The 16594-nt window shown below is 44.4% G+C and overlaps 1 long non-coding RNA gene across 1 annotated transcript; it reads right to left on the bottom strand.

Annotated features, from left to right (window-relative positions):
* Window positions 1–10011: 10011 nt before the first annotated feature.
* On the bottom strand, window positions 10012–15728 carry LOC130272569 (uncharacterized). The gene is made up of 3 exons (XR_008843612.1): window positions 15708–15728; window positions 10322–10566; window positions 10012–10231 (listed from the first exon to the last, which is right to left on the bottom strand). It is a non-coding gene; the product is annotated as an uncharacterized LOC130272569 (long non-coding RNA).
* Between the last annotated feature and the right edge of the window lie 866 nt (window positions 15729–16594).

Here is a 16594-nt window from a genome sequence, read left to right as displayed (position 1 = left end):
ACAAAATCCCAACATATTTACTAAGGTTTCCACAGAAAATTTAGTGGAGTAAAACCCTACAGGTCAGAGGATGTGTAAAAAAAAGCAAAATGTAGGGAAAGTGGAAAATGTAGTGAAACCTTAGTAAATACCGTGGAAAATTAATTGTAGGGAATTAAAACCCACAAAGAAACCTACACAACACTCTTAGTAAATAAGGGCCAATGTGTGGGTGTATGTATGTGTGTATGTATGTGTGTATGTTCCAGCATCACGTCCGAACGGCTAAAGATATGAACATGAAACTTGGCACACTTGTTACTTATATGTCAACAACAAACATAGGATAGGTGATTTAACCTTTACTCACCCCCATTGGCAAGGGGCGGGATTTTTGTTTAAAATTCCATACAAGTCTATGGGAAATATATGTTACTGCATAACTTCCAAACGTCTGGAGATATTTTGATAATAGCTGGTCACATGTTACTTATGTGTCCATTTAAAATATAGGATAGTTAATTTAACCCTTAACTACCCCCATTTTTGTGGGTCAGGGTTCTTGTTTAAAGTCCCTTGCAAATCAATGGGAAATGTATGTTCCCACATAACTTCCATACTTTAATAGCTGGTACACATATTACGAGTCGGGATAGGAGGTTGAGATAGGAGGATGGGATATGAGGACGGAATATGAGGATGGGATAGGAGGTCGGGATAGGTGGTCGGGATAGGAAGTCGAGATAGGAGGTCGAGATATGAGGACGGGATAGGAGGTCGGGATAGGGGGACGGGATAGGAGGTCAGGATAGGAGGTCGGGATAGGAGGACAGAATAGGAGGAGGGAATTGGAGGACGGAATAGGTGGACGGGATAGGAGGCCGAGATAGGAGGAGGGGATAGGAGGAAGGGATAGGAGGTCGGGATAGGAGGTCAGGATAGGAGGTCGAGATAGGAGGACGGGATAGGAGGTCGGGATAGGAGGTCGAGATAGGAGGTCGACATAGGAGGTCGAGATCGGAGGACGGGATATGAGGACGGGATATGAGGACAGGATATGAGGACGGGATAGGAGGACGGGATAGGAGGTTGGGATAGGAGGTTGGGATAGGAGGTCAAGATAGGAGTACGGCATAGTAGGTCGGGATAGGAGGTCGAGATAGGAGGTCGAGATAGGAGGTTGAGATATGAGGACGGAATAGGAGGTTGGGATAGGAGGTCAGGATAGGAGGTCGGGATAGGAGGGCAGGATAGGAGGACGGGATATGAGGTCAGGATAGGAGGTCGGGATAGGAGGGCAGGATAGGAGGACGGGATATGAGGTCAGGATAGGAGGTCGGGATAGGAGGTCGAGATAGGAGGTCAAGATAGGAGGACGGGATAGGAGGTCGGGATAGGAGGTCGAGATAGGAGGTCGAGATAGGAGGACGGGATAGGAGGATGGGATAGGAGGTCGGGATTTGAGGATGAGATAGAAGGACGGGATATGGGGTCGGGATAGGAGGTCGAGATAGGAGGATGGGATAGGAGGTCGGGATAGGAGGTCGGGATAGGAGGATGGATAGGAAGTCGGGAAAGGAGGACAGGATAGGAGGTCGGGATAGGAGGTCGGGATAGGAGGTCGAGATAGGAGGTCAAGATATGAGGATGGGATAGGAGGTCGGTATAGGAGGTCGGGATAGGAGGACAGAATATGAGGACGGGATAGGAGGTCGGTATAGAAGGTCGGGATAGGAGGAGGGAATGGGAGGACGGGATAGGAGGTTGGGGTAGGAGGTCAAAATAGGAGGTCGAGATAGGAGGACAGAATAGGAGGTCAGGATAGGAGGTCAAGATAGGAGGACGGGATAGGAGGTCGGGATATGAGGACAGGATATGAGGTCGAGATAGGAGGTCAGGATATGAGGACAGGATAGAAGGTCAGAATATGAGGTCGAGATATGGCGACGGGATATGAGCACGGGATATAAGGTCGGGATATGAGGATGGGATATGAGGTTGAGATATGAGGACAGGATATGGGGATGAGATACGGAGACAGGATGAGATATAAGGACAGGATATGGGGATGAGATACGGAGACAGGATATTCGTTTGGGATATGAGAACAATATATGACGACAAGTAGGGATGCTCCGATATATCGGCGGCCGATACATATCGGCCTAAAATAGCTATTTTGGGGAAATGCCGAAACAACAAAAAATTTGCCGATAATGACCCACCTCCCCTGTCCGCCACCAGCACAAGTTACAAACACTGCCAGTACCAGAGGCGTAGCGTGGGGGGTGCAGGGGGGGCCGGCCGCACCGGGTGCAGCATCTGGGGGGGCGCGCTCTCCGGGATGGGAATACTTCTTTTTATGTGCCTGGGCCGGCTCCCGTGTGTGGCTGCAGGCGGGGGCCGGCCAGAGCATATAAAAACTAATACTGTATACAAAAAACCAGGGGGCCTCCAGCTGTTGTGAAACTACAACTCCCAGCATGCCCGGACCGGCAAAGGCTGTCCGAGCATGCTGGGAGTTGTAGTTTCACAACAGCTGGAGGCCCTCTGGTTTTTAGTATACAGTATTAGTTTTTATATGCTCTGGCCGGCCCCCGCCTGCAGCCACACACGGGAGCCGGCCCGGGCACATAAAAAGAAGTATTCCTATCCCGGACATCCCTGTGTCCCGAAAAATATTTTCGGGACATAAGGATGTCCACCGGTCACTCACCATTCCGTGGCCAGCGCGCGTCGTCCTTCGGTCCTTCGCTTCTCCACCTCTATGGTTGTACGCACGGCACGGGACGTCCCGTGCGACCAACCATAGAGACGCAGGAGGCCCGCAGGATTGTCGCAGGAGAACGTGCGCTGGCCGGGGCCTGGTAAGTGACCGGCGGCGCGCCATCTTCTTCCGTGTTCCGGTCACCGCTCCTCCGGTCCCGGCACCTACTGCTATGGTCCATAGGCCATAGCAGTAGATGTGACCCCGGGCCGTAGGAGCGGTGACCGGATCACTGTGGAGGCAGCAGTACAGACATACAGCCTCCAGCCATACACTGTATATGGCTGGAAGCTGTATGTCTGTGGGGTGGGGGGAAGCTGCCTACTATTGTGGGGGAACTGCTGACCTAATGTGTTGGGGAGCTGCGTACAAATGTGGGGGGAACTGCCTAATATTGTTGGGGGGAAATGCCTAATATTGTGGGGGAACTGCCTACTATTGTGGGGAACCTGCCTATTATTGTGGGGGAAATGCTGACCTAATGTGGGGGAGCTGCCTACTATTGTAGGGGAACTGCCACTATTGTTGGGGAGCTGCCTACTATTGTGGGGGAGCTGCCTACTATTGTGGGGGAGCTGCCTACTATTGTGGGGTAGCTGCCTATTAATGTGGGGGAGCTGCCTATTAATGTGGGGGAGCTGCCTACTATTGTGGGGGAGCTGCCTATTAATGTGGGGGAGCTGCCTATTAATGTGGGGGAACTCCCGACCTAATGTGGGGGAGCTGGCAATCTAATGTGGGGGAATCTAATCTAATCTAATGAGCGGAGCGCTGCATTTTACCAGAAGATGGGGAGAAGTAATTTTCGGTTTCGGTATCTGTTTCAGCCGGACATTTTTTTTTATTTCGGTTTCGTTTCGTTTCTGAAATTTCCATTTCGGTGCACCTCTAACAACAAGATATGAAGTCAAAAGCTACCTCCTTTGTTAATGTTCCTCGCTAACAAGGATTAGGAAGGAAAAAGTGGGCAACGCCAGGTACTCAGCTAGTCTAATGCTAAAAATGCTGATTTTTTGGTCACATCATATCTATATATATAAAACTCGATGGCCCAGATTTATCAATCTGTTTGAGAGAAAAAGTGGAGTGATTTCCTCACACCAATCAATCACAGCTCAGCTAATGAACTCTGGTAAAGTGAAACCTGAGCTGTGATTGGTTGTTGTGGGAAAATCACTCCAGTTTTTCTCTCACACAGTTTGATAAATCTGAGCCGATGTGTGTGTGTGTGTGTGTGTGTGTGTGTGTATGTATGTGTGTATGTATATACGTATGTGTGTATGTTCCAGCATCACGTCCAAACGGCTAAAGATATTAACATGAAACTTGGCACACATGTTGCTTATATGTCAACAACAAACATAGTAATTTAACCCTTACTCACCCCCATTTGCCAGGGTCATGATTTTTGTTTAACGTCCCATACAAGTCTATGGGAAATATATGTTACTGCATAACTTCTAAACGGCTGGAGATATTTCGATACTACTTGGTCACATGTTACTTATGTGTCCACTTAAAATATAGGATAGTTAATTTAACCCTTAACTAACCCCATTTGTGAGGGTTGGGGTTTTTGTTTAAAGTCTCATGCAAATCAATGGGAAATGTATATTCCCACTAACTTCCGTAAGGCTGGAGATATTTCAATACCTGGTACACATATTACGGGTCGGGATATGAGGATGAGATAGGAGGTTGGGATAGGAGGTCGGGATAGGAGGTCGAGATAGGAGGACGGGATAGGAGGTCAGGATAGGAGGTTGAGATAGGAGGACAGGATAGGAGGTCGGGATAGGAGGACAGGATAGGAGGTCGGGATAGGAGGACGGGATAGGAGGATGGGATATGAGGTCGGATATGAGGACGGGATATGGGGTTGGGAAATGACAACAATATATGAGAAGGGATATGAAGTCAAAACCTCCTTCTTTGTCAATTTTCCACCAAAACAAGGTTTAGTAAGGAAAAACCGAGTAATGCCGGTACTCACCTAGTACCAGAATAAAATTCATTAAAACATTTTTTTTTTTTTAGATCAAAATGCCAAATGAAGAGACCAGGAGTCCTCCGGCACGTCATGCATGCTATGTAAGTTTCAATTGTGTTTTACTTTTTTTTTTTAAGTCTTTAAAAAATATATATTATCAGAGGAAGAAGTGGGGGAGTAACAGTTTGTAAGTGTCTATTGTTTTTTATTTTTTATTTCCCCTCAGTAATGTCATAGTTGCCTCAAAAATTAATTAATTTTTTATGCATTACATAGTTGCCAACAACAGATGAGCATCCAACATGTAGCTGAGCAAGCCAGCAGGAGAAGTGCCAAACCGTAAGTTTTATTTTTATTTATACTGCGTTGATTTGTTTAAAAAAAAAAAGGGTAAAACCTGTGGCAAGGAAAATGTGTCTAGTTGTCCATAGCAACTAATCCAATCGCTTCATTTTTTCTTAACAAGGCCCCAGAAAATTTTTAAAAAACTATCTGATTGGTTGCTGTAGGCACCTGGACAACTTTTCTTCGACACAAGTTTGGCTAAATCTACCCATAACTTGCCATTTCTAACCTTCAAATTGTTTTACACAGGCCGACCACACCAGCAGCAGTAGCAGCAAAGGAGAAGGGGCAGGCATCCCAAGGCTGGGTTGGCAGTCAGAGTTTTTCGCTCACCTGTGTAGAGGAAGAGTGGGGCAGTTGCTCTTAGCAACCAATCAGATTGCTTCTCTCATTTTAGACATGCCTTTTTTAAAAATACAAGAATCAATGTGATTGATTGCTACAGTCAACTGCACCCTTTTGCTCTACACAAGTTTTGCAATCTTACCTACATTTTTGAATATCCTTAATTTTTTTTCGCTATATCTTCACACAGGGCTCTACCCAGGGCAAGAGCAATCTGATGGAGAATGCTCTGTCATGTCTGTCTTGGTCTGTGTTCACACGCAGCTATTGGATTTGGTTGTGTTTTAACAGTGATATGCTCCCTGGTCAGGGAATAGTTAAAGCCTTTGGCTTTCTTTCCAATACTTCTTTGGGTGTGTCTACATAAGATCTGCTCAGATCGGCTGGTGATTACATATGGACCAGAGTGGATCACACTTTGTTTTTTCTTGTATCCTTTTTCTGTGTATCTGTAACTAGTTACCCCTGTTACCTGTCCATGAAGACTCAGAGGGTGTTGTTAGTAGTGTCTACTGGAGGTGTTCTGAGGGATTGCGATTATTCCTGTCTTGTGTTCAGTGTGAACAGTGTTCTATAATTATATCCAGTTGTATCTGTTTTCTGAGTTGTAACTAGGCATCCCTGTTGCCTATCCATGGGGACTCCGTGTTTATTGGAGGTGTTCTAAGGGATTGCGATTATTCCTGTCTTGTGTTCAGTGTGAAAAGTGTTTTATAATTATATCCAGTTGTATCTGTTTTCTGAGTTGTAACTAGGCATCCCTGTTACCTATCCATGGGGACTCCGTGTTTATTGGAGGTGTTCTAAGGGATTGCGATTATTCCTGTCTTGTGTTCAGTGTGAAAAGTGTTTTATAATTATATCCAGTTGTATCTGTTTTCTGAGTTGTAACTAGGCATCCCTGTTACCTATCCATGGGGACTCCGTGTTTATTGGAGGTGTTCTAAGGGATTGCGATTATTCCTGTCTTGTGTCCAGTGTGAAAAGTGTTTTAGGATTATATCCTGTTGTATCTTTTTTCTGAGTTGTAACTAGGCATCCCGGTTACCTATTCATGGGGACTCTGTGTCTACTGGAGGTTTTCTGAGGGATTGCGATTATTTCTGTTTAGTGATAGATCCCTGTTACCGGTCCATGGGGACTTTGTGTCTACTGGAGGTTCTGGAGGATTATGCTATATTCCTGCCTGTTCCTGAAGTCTGTTTAGACTCATCCGTTTTCCTGTCTGGTGTTTTGAACTCTATGAAGGAGATTTATCAAGCTCCATAGTAGATTTTTTTATGTAAAAAAAAGTCGCACGTACCTGTGCACGTGCAACTTTTCTATACATGCTGCAACTTTAAGATTTTTGCTTATTCCAAAGCACATTTCTGAAATCTGCTCTTGTAGTCATTTATTTTTATTTTTTTTACTTTGCAGTGGTCATGTCAAATGCGATAGTTGCTATTTAGGAAGAAAAAAAGTGGCATCTCCATTTAAAAGTCACATATGCACTTTCTGTAAGCCCGATTGCACCTGGAATACATATGTCTGCAGAAAAGGAAATTAACCCCCACTTTAACCCCTTAAGGACTCAGCCCATTTTGGCCTTAAGGACTCAGACAATTTAATTTTTACGTTTTCATTTTTTCCTCCTCGCCTTCTAAAAATCATAACTCTTTTATATTTTCATCCACAGACTAGTATGAGGGCTTGTTTTTTGTGCAACCAGTTGTCCTTTGTAATGACATCACTCATTATATCATAAAATGTATGGCGCAACCAAAAAACACTATTTTTGTGGGGAAATTAAAACGAAAAACGCAATTTTGCTCATTTTGGAAGGTTTCATTTTCACGCCGTACAATTTATGGTAAAAATGACGTGTGTTCTTTATTCTGAGGGTCAATACGATTAAAATAATACCCAATATTACATACTTTTATATTATTGTTGCGCTTAAAAAAAATCACAAACTTTTTAACCAAATTAGTACGTTTATAATCCCTTTATTTTGATGACCTCTAACTTTTTTATCTTTCTGTATAAGCGGCGGTATGGGGGCTAATATTTTGCGCCATGATCTGTACTTTTTTTTATACCAAATTTGCATATAAAAAACTTTTAATACATTTTTTATAATTTTATTTTAATAAAATGTATTAAAAAGGTAGGAATTTTGGACTTTTTTTTTTTCGTTCACGCCATTCACCGTACGGGATCATTAACATCTTATTTTAATAGTTCGGACATTTACGCACGCGGCGATACCAAATATGTCTATAAAAATGTTTTTTACGCTTTTTGGGGGTAAAATAGGAAAAAAACGGACGTTTTACTTTTTTATTGGGGGAGGGGATTTTTCACTTTTTTTTTACTTTTACTTTTACATTTTTTTACATTTTTTTTTACACTTGAATAATCCCCATAGGGGACTATTCTTAGCAATACCATGATTGCTAATACTGATCTGTTCTATGTATAGGACATAGAACAGATCAGTGTTTTCGGTAATCTTCTCCTCTGGTCTGCTCGATCACAGACCAGAGCAGGAGACGCCGGAAGGAGGAAGGTGAGGGGACCTCCGTGCGGTGTTCTGAATGATTGGATCCCCGATCATTCATTCAAATCGCGCACTGCCGCATATGCCGGGATCTGTATTGATCCCGGCACCTGAGGTGTTAATGGCGGACGCCCGCGAGATCGCGGGCGTCGGCCATTGCCGGCGGGTCCCTGGCTGCGATCAGCAGCCGGGATCAGCCGCGCATGACACGGGCATCGCTCCGATGCCCGCGGTTATGCACAGGACGTAAATGTACGCCCTGGTGCGTTAAGTACCACCTCACCAGGACGTACATTTACGTCCTGCGTCCTTAAGGGGTTAACAACTGTTCTTGTTCTGCATCATGAAACAAATCTACTACATTAATGTTAATGTTAATTATAGAAATAATTTATTATATAACTAATATAACTAACTAAATATTACAGCTTCATGCACATTTTGGGGTGGGTAATGTACCAAGCCTTTTTTTTTATTTATTTTTTTGTGGCTTCACTATTGTTTATGTGCCTGTTGGTGCTGCACTATCTTCCTTCCTGACGTAAACTCCAGCCTCAGTGCAGTGATGCAAGACTCCGCCCACCAACGTCACAAAATGGCGCTCAAAATTAAACAAAAAAGCCTCCAGAGTACGGATATTCATGGTGCGGCATAGTATGTTTTTAATATTTTATTTCTGAGGAGGGTAGATGGGTTGTTGTGTGATAGCTGGAGTGCAGCTATTTAGATAAATTAGATAAATAGGTCGCATGTAAGCAAAAGTAAGTTTAAAAAAATGTCATAAAAAAGCCATATGTTTGAAAAGAATGATAAATCTCATTCTATATGTTTATTAGTTCTTTATTCAGATCTTTGGAGTTTCAGTACATGCACTGATCACAGAGTTCATGATCACTTAGCTAGTGTTTTCCTCTGTGCTTTAAAATCGGTCTATAGTGTCCTCTGAACTTAATACTATAGAGTTCTATGTTCCTGTTATGTATCTGGCTTGTGACCGACTATTTATTTGTATGTGTTTTAAAGGCCACTGCACTTTAGCTCAGGGAGGGACCGGTTTAGGGTGGATGGGTAAGTAGGTAGGGAGAGTTGTTTTAGGGTCAGTTTAGGGCTCACACTCCCTGTCCCCTGGTCGGTCCCTTGACATGCTCATTGACTTGGTCTGGGAGTTTCCTGCCCTTTGGGATCAGTCAGATCCCTCAGATGCCAACCATACTGCCTTCAGACATTTGTGGGAGGATGTTTTTTCCCCACATCGTCTAACAGGGAAAATACACCTGGGACGACCCACAGGAATGGCAGCAAGAAAATTTCCATAAGTTATTTTTTAATTTGAAAATCAAGAACTCAATGATGTGTTTTTTGAAATATTAATTTCTCTCTTTTTTTTTTTTTTTTTAAACTGTCGAGCAAATAAAAAATAGATGGCAGTCCTTTCAGGATCATTTCATCTGAAAAGTAGATGCCGGTCCGCACTGGAGCGGTACCGAAAACACCATATATTTATATGGAACAACTCCAGTTCCTAAGAAAAATGAAGGCAACAAGGCAAAAAGTATTTAAAATTTATTTGATTCTTCAAACTTTTAGGCCTTCTAAAAATATTGGAAATTTTGTAGTATATCATTAATATTTTTATTTTCTTTCTTGCAGGACTTCCTTCAACATCATCGAACCCCTGGACTCTGGACCTGCTGAGACCAGTGAGGATATTGCCACTCAATGGGCAAATGCTCCCCTACCAGAAACCTCACCTGTGGAACCATTGCCCCAACTATCTCAGCTAGTTGTGGGTAGACAGTTTCCCAGAGAGTTGGAAGGAGATGTATTGGAGACCTGCAGGATCTCATCAGGGTGTCACATGATGCCGTGATAAGATTAGATGGACAAATGATAGGGTTAAGAGATTAAATCATCCAGCTTGTTAGATGGTAGGGCAGAGTGGTGCTGTCTACAGCTCCACCTTCAACTTGTTGTGAGTTCCTCAACTCCATGGTTGCCAATATGGAGCAACTTTTGATTGAGCAGAAATATGAGTTTCCCCGTACTGTCATTGACAAAATGTCTGAACTCCCCCCCCCCCTTCCAGCCCCAACCCCAGCCCTATGCCCAGCCCCAGCCCTATGCCCAGCCCCATCATTATGCCCAGCCCTCTTGCAGACAGCCCCACAAAGCCTTGCAAGTGTCCCACATACAGGAGATTGTTGACTTCCCCAGGAGAAACTGGAAGTGGAGGGAGGCAAAGCTTTCTCCAGTGGCCAGGTACCTGAATAAAGAAAAAGAAACAAAACATTTTTTTAGCATTTCTCCACAAATTTTTAAGTCAACACAAATAATCTTGACAAGATATACATACCTTTGGAGAAATACTTCAGCAGAAAGTGGTGTCCTGACATTGGATCCTCCCTGACACCCTCTGGTGCAGTTCTTCCAAACTGACCATCGACATTTATAAATAGTCAAAAACTTGCCAGGATGCTCCCGCAGCTCTTCAAACAGGGTTGCATACACTCTATGTGTCGAGTGTGCAGATGTTATGGGGTGGATCCACAAACACCGACTCTCCCTGTTCGCTAAATTCTCCTCCGAAGAACATCAAACCTGAAAAGAATATGTGCAGGAAACATTGTGAATATGCTTAACCTGTTGGGGACGAAGGGCGCCCTTGCGTGCTGGTACTTAAAGATGAAGGGCGTATCCATACGCCCGTGGGAATTTCGATCCCCGCTGCGCGCCGGGCGGGGACCGGACCAGGGTGACTGCTGATATCTATCAGCAGGCACCCCGTGCAAATGCCCAGGGGGGTCATTAGACCCCCCCATGTCGGCGATCGGCGCAAATCGCAAGTGAATTCACACTTGCGATTTGCGCCGATTCCGGGTCATTACGGGTCTATGGTGACCCGGTGACCCGGAATATAAGGGGGATCGCAGTTGTCTAAGACACCCACGATCCCCCTGAAGCGATAGGAGTGAGGTGGCAGGGGTGCCACCCCTCCTATCCCTGCTATTGGTGATCTAGACGCAACGACCAATAACAGATCGGGGGCGGGGGGGCTTTACTTTCGTTTTCCCCGTCCTGCCCGGCCACAATAGGCGGGCCAGAATGGGGAAAACGAAGAGGCGCCGACGTCCACTTACCCCTCCGGAGGCTGCGGGCGACGGGGATCGGAGGGCGGCAACGGAGATCTGCGGGCGGCGGGCGGCAGAAGAGGACGGCTCCCTGGATGCGACGGAAGCCGGTAAGTTGCCTAGCAACATCTAGAGGGCTACAGTCTGAGACCACTATAGTGGTCTCTAGACTGTAGCCCTCGAGATGTTGCAAAACTACAACTCTCAGCATGCCCAGACAGCTGTTTGCTGTGTGGGCATACTGAGATTTGTAGTTTTGCAAGAGCTGGAGGTCTACAGTTTAGAGACCACTGCACAGTGATCTCTATACTGCCCTCTAGATCTTGCAAAACTACAACTCCAAGCATGCCCACACAACTGTTTGCTGTCTGGGCATGCTGGGAGTTGTAGTTTTGCAACATCTGGAGGTCCACAGTTTGGGGATCACTGTTCAGTGGTCTCTAAATTGTAGCACTCCAGATGTTTCAAAACTGCATATCGCAGCATGCCCAAACAGCAAACAGCTGTCTCGGCATGCTGGGAGTTGTAGTTGCGTACCTCCAGCTGTTGCATAACTACATCTCCCAGCATGCCCTTCTGTGATCAGTACATGCTGGGAATTGTAGTTTTGCAACATCTGGAGGCACACTGTTGGAAAATACTGAGTTAGGTAACAGAACCTAACTGAAGGTTTTCCAACCAGTGTGCCTCCAGCTGTTGCAAAACTACAACTCCCAGCATGTACTGACAGACCGTGCATGCTGGGAGTTGTAGTTTTTCAACAGCTGGAGGCACACTGGTTGGAAAATACTGAGTTAGGTAACAGAACCTAACTGAAGGTTTTCCAACCAGTGTGCCTCCAGCTGTTGCAAAACTACGACTCCCAGCATGCACGGTCTGTCAGTACATGCTGGGAGTTGTAGCTTTGAAACAGCTGGAGGTTTGCCCCCCCCCCCCATGTGAACGTACAGGGTACATTCACATAGGCGGGTTTACAGTAAGTTTCCTGCTTCAAGTATGAGCTGCGGCAAATTTTTCGCCGCAGCACAAATTCCTAGAAACTCACCGTAACCCGCCAGTGTGAATGTACCCTAAAAACACTACACTACACTACAATAACACATAATAAAGAGTAAAAAATACTTTAACATTAACATTAACAATAACTATAAAAACAAGCAATCTCCAGGTAGCAGAGCGGGATCAATGGAAGCGCTAAGACCAGATAAGAAGTTAAAAGGATTTATTTCCCATAATGCAACGCGTTTCACGGTCACCCGCTTCCTCAGATGCCTGAGGAAGCGGGTGACCGTGAAACGCGTTGCATTATGGGAAATAAATCCTTTTAACTTCTTATCTGGTCTCAGCACTTCCATTGATCCCGCTCTGCTACCTGGAGATTGCTTGTTTTTATCGTGATTCTATTTCAGTGGGACGAAGCTGCAGAGACCCTTTGATGATACACCCTGTTCCATTGTTGTACTTGGTTGGAGTACAACTTCATGTGGTAAGCGCAATTCACACTTAGCGTTACCAACTCACCTTTGGTGTTACACTACGGAGCGCATCCGTTTATGCTTTTTTTATTTCAATTAACAATAACTGGCCTTTATGAGTTTAACAGGAAAAAACGTACACCAGCTGAGTGTACGTATAGGTTACACTTATGAGAGGATAATACGCCCTAGTACGGTTACACCTGTATTAGGCGTTAAAGGCAGGTGTGTAGGTATTCCTGGCCATTAACAGTAACTGGCCCTTATGAGTTTAACAGGAAAAAATGTACACCAGCTGAGTGTACGTATAGGTTACACTTATGAGAGGACAATACGCCCTAGTACGGTTACACCTGTATTAGACGTTAAAAGCATGTGTGTGAAGGTATTCCTGGCCTTTAACAGTAACTGGCCCTTATGGGTTTAACAGGAAAAAAGCGTACACCGTCTGAGTGTACGTATAGGTCACACTTATGAGAGGACAATACGCTCTAGTACAGTTACACCTGTATTAGGTGTTAAAAGCAGGTGACTATGTCTTTTAGTGCTCACACTAATTAGCCTCTATTAGCTTTAGAGTAGTACACCCCAGTACAGCAGTACAGACTAGCTTTAGAGTAGTGACTCCTGCTGCCTCATGCCTCTAGTCTGCTGCGACCCCTGCCTGTGCCTGATGAACTTAGGCCTCTGCCACTCCTCTATGCACGACCTGGCACTTCTCTGCCTGACATACTTATACACTTATTAGAGGAAAATACATCTCAGCATGCTTACACCTGAATTAGGAGTTAAAACCTGGTGTGTAGTTATTCCTGGCCTTTAACAGTAACTGGCCCTAATGAGTTTAACAGGAAATAAAAACGTACACCAGCTGAGTGTACGTATAGGTTACACTTATAAGAGGACAATACGCCTTAGTACGGTTACACCTGTATTAGGCGTTAAAAGCAGGTGACTATGTCTTTTAGTGCTCAAAATCACTAGCCCCTATTAGCTTTAGAGTAGTAAACCCCAGTACAGCAGTACAGACTAGCTTTAGAGTAGTACACCCCGGTATAGTAACAGAAAAAAAGTTTACTTTCTCTCTCTCTCTCCCCTGTCCCTGCCTATGTGCAATGATTTGGGTTTGAGATGAATCAATTTGCTGCTGTAAAGTTTTTTTTTCTCTGGAACACACACTGTCTGCTCTCTCTGTTAAGAACCCCAGAAATGCCTGTCTGCAGCAATGGCTGCCAATTATATAGGGCTGTGACTAGAGATGAGCGAATTTTTGAAAAATTTGATTCGGCCGATTCGCCTAATTTTCCAAAAACATTTGTTTTGGTCTGAATTTATTTGCGGCAAATTGCTATAAAAAAGACTATTTGTGGCCTACAGAGAGCCTCAATAGGGGTGTAGAACACTTTGCCTTGCTGTAACATGCATAGGATGTGTGCTTGGTTAGTGAAATAATACTGTTATTCAGTATAACATGCAGATTCTTTTGGAAATGTCTTTCATGCCATGAGACAAGTGACATGAGTTACCTTCCATTTTGGACTTCTTACCTGGCTTTTATGTATAGCAATTATTTATTTAAATATTGTGTCTTTAACCCCTTCCGTTTTTGCACTTTCGTTTTTTCCTCCTTACCTTTTAAAAATCATAACCCTTTCAATTTTCCACCTAAAAATCCATATTATGGCTTATTTTTTGCATAGCCAATTCTACTTTGCAGTGACATTAGTCATTTTCCCAAAAATGCACGGCGAAACGGAAAATAAAATCATTGTGCGACAAAATTGAAAAAAAAACGCCATTTTGCAACTTTTGGGGGCTTCCGTTTCTACACAGTGCATATTTCGGTAAAAATTACACCTTATCATTATTCTGTAGGTCCATACGGTTAAAATGATACCCTACTTATATAGGTTTGATTTTGTCGCACTTCTGGAAAAAATCATAACTACATGCAGGAAAATTTATACGTTTAAAAATGTCATCTTCTGACCCCTATAACATTTTTTATTTTTCCACGTACAGGGCGGTATGAGGACTCATTTTTTGCGCCGTGATCTGAAGTTTTTATCGATATGATTTTTGTTTTGATCGGACTTTTTGATCACTTTTTATTCATTTTTTTAATGGTATAAAAAGTGACCAAAATACGCATTTTTGGACTTTGGAATTTTTTTGCGCGTACGCCATTGACCGTGCGGTTTAATTAATGATATATTTTTATAGTTCGGACATTTACGCACGCGGCGATACCACATATGTTTATTTATTTACTTTTTTACACTGTTTTATTTTTTTTATGGGAAAAGGGGGGTGATTTAAACTTTTATTAGGGAAGGGGTTAAATGACCTTTATTAACACTTTTTTTAAACATTTTTTTGCAGTGTTATAGGCCCCATAGGGACCTATAACACTGCACACACTGATCTCCTATGCTGATCACTGGCGTGTATTAACACGCCTGTGATCAGCATTATCGGCGCTTGAATGCTCCTGCCTGGATCTCAGGCACGGAGCAGTCATTCGTCGATCGGACACCGAGGAGGCAGGTAAGGGCCCTCCCGGTGTCCGATCAGCTGTTTGGGACGCCGCGATTTCCCCACGGCAGTCCCGAACAGCCCGACTGAGCAGCCGGGATACTTTCAGTTTCACTTTAGAAGCGGCGGTCAGCTTTGACCGCCGCTTCTAAAGGGTTAATACCGGTGGTATTAGCCGCGGGTCCCGGCCGTTGATGAGCGCCGGGACCGAAGCGATATGATGCAGGATCGCGGCGCGATCCCGCTTCATATCGCGGGAGCCGGCTCAGGACGTAAATATACGTCCTGCGTCGTTAAGGGGTTAAACAATGTCTGCAAACAACAAGGCTCTTATACCAGCGATCTTATAAGTGCTAAACATTGTTACCTGATGTGCATTACAGACAGAGCTGCAGCTAGTTCTTTTTGCTTCTGAGGCGAGAACAGAAAATAACAGCGATCAGCTAAGTGCTAAACATAGTTACATGATGTGCATTACAGATAGAGCTGTAGCTAGCTCTTCTTGCTTTTGAGGCGAGAACAGAAAATTGTGCCCCCCCCCCACCCCATTTTAGCTTGGGGCACCCCCTGGGAAAAAAAAACATTAGTGGGGCACCCTTACCGAATGATCAGTCATTCTCTTTCTTTTCTTCCTCCCCATCTGGCACAGGACATCATGGATCCTGCAACACAAACATATTAGTATTAGGCTCTGCAATTTTCCAGCATTATCCTCCCCTTTTCCCTACAAATTACTCCAGCCTCCTCTAAACACAATGGGGGAGATTTATCAAAACCTGTGCAGAGGAAAACTTGCCCAGTTGCCCATAGCAACCAATCAGCTTGCTTCTTTCATTTTTATGAAGGCCTGTGAAAAATGAAAGAAGCAATCTGGTTGCTATGGGCAACTGGGCAAGTTTTCCTCTGCAAAGGTTTTGATAAATCTCCCCCAATGCCACCAGCTTTCCCACAACACACAAGGGGGGAGATTTATCAAAACCTGTGCTGAGGAAAAGTTGCCCAGTTGCCCATAGCAAGCAATCAGCTTGCTTCTTTCATTTTTAACAAGGCCTTTGCAAAATATGAAATAAGAAATCTGATTGGTTGCTATGGGCAAATGGGCAACTTTTCCTTTGCACAGGTTTTGACAAATCCACCCCCCCCCCTAAAAAAGCACACACAATGCCTCCTGCATTACCCCACACAGTAACAGAGGGGTGTAATTGGGAGACAGGGGTGTAGAGGGATGTACATGTGTGACAGAGGCACATACAGGGGTGATAGAGGGTTGTAGAGGGGTGACAGAAGGGTGTACGGGAATACAGAGGGGTGTCCATCGGTTACAGAGGGGTTACAAGGGGTGACAGAGAGGTGTAGAGGAGTGAAAGAAGGGTGGGGGTGCACTACCTGAAGCTGAGTAGGCCTCTGTCAGCGCAGCCCCTGATCTTTCCCTCCATCCACATCATTCTGCTGAGGGACCAGGGAGAATCCAGTGTCCAGAGCTGCTCC

Source organism: Hyla sarda, chromosome 5, assembly GCF_029499605.1.
Source record: "Hyla sarda isolate aHylSar1 chromosome 5, aHylSar1.hap1, whole genome shotgun sequence".
NCBI lineage: Eukaryota > Metazoa > Chordata > Amphibia > Anura > Hylidae > Hyla > Hyla sarda.
This window is presented reverse-complemented; position numbering and strand designations above follow the sequence as displayed.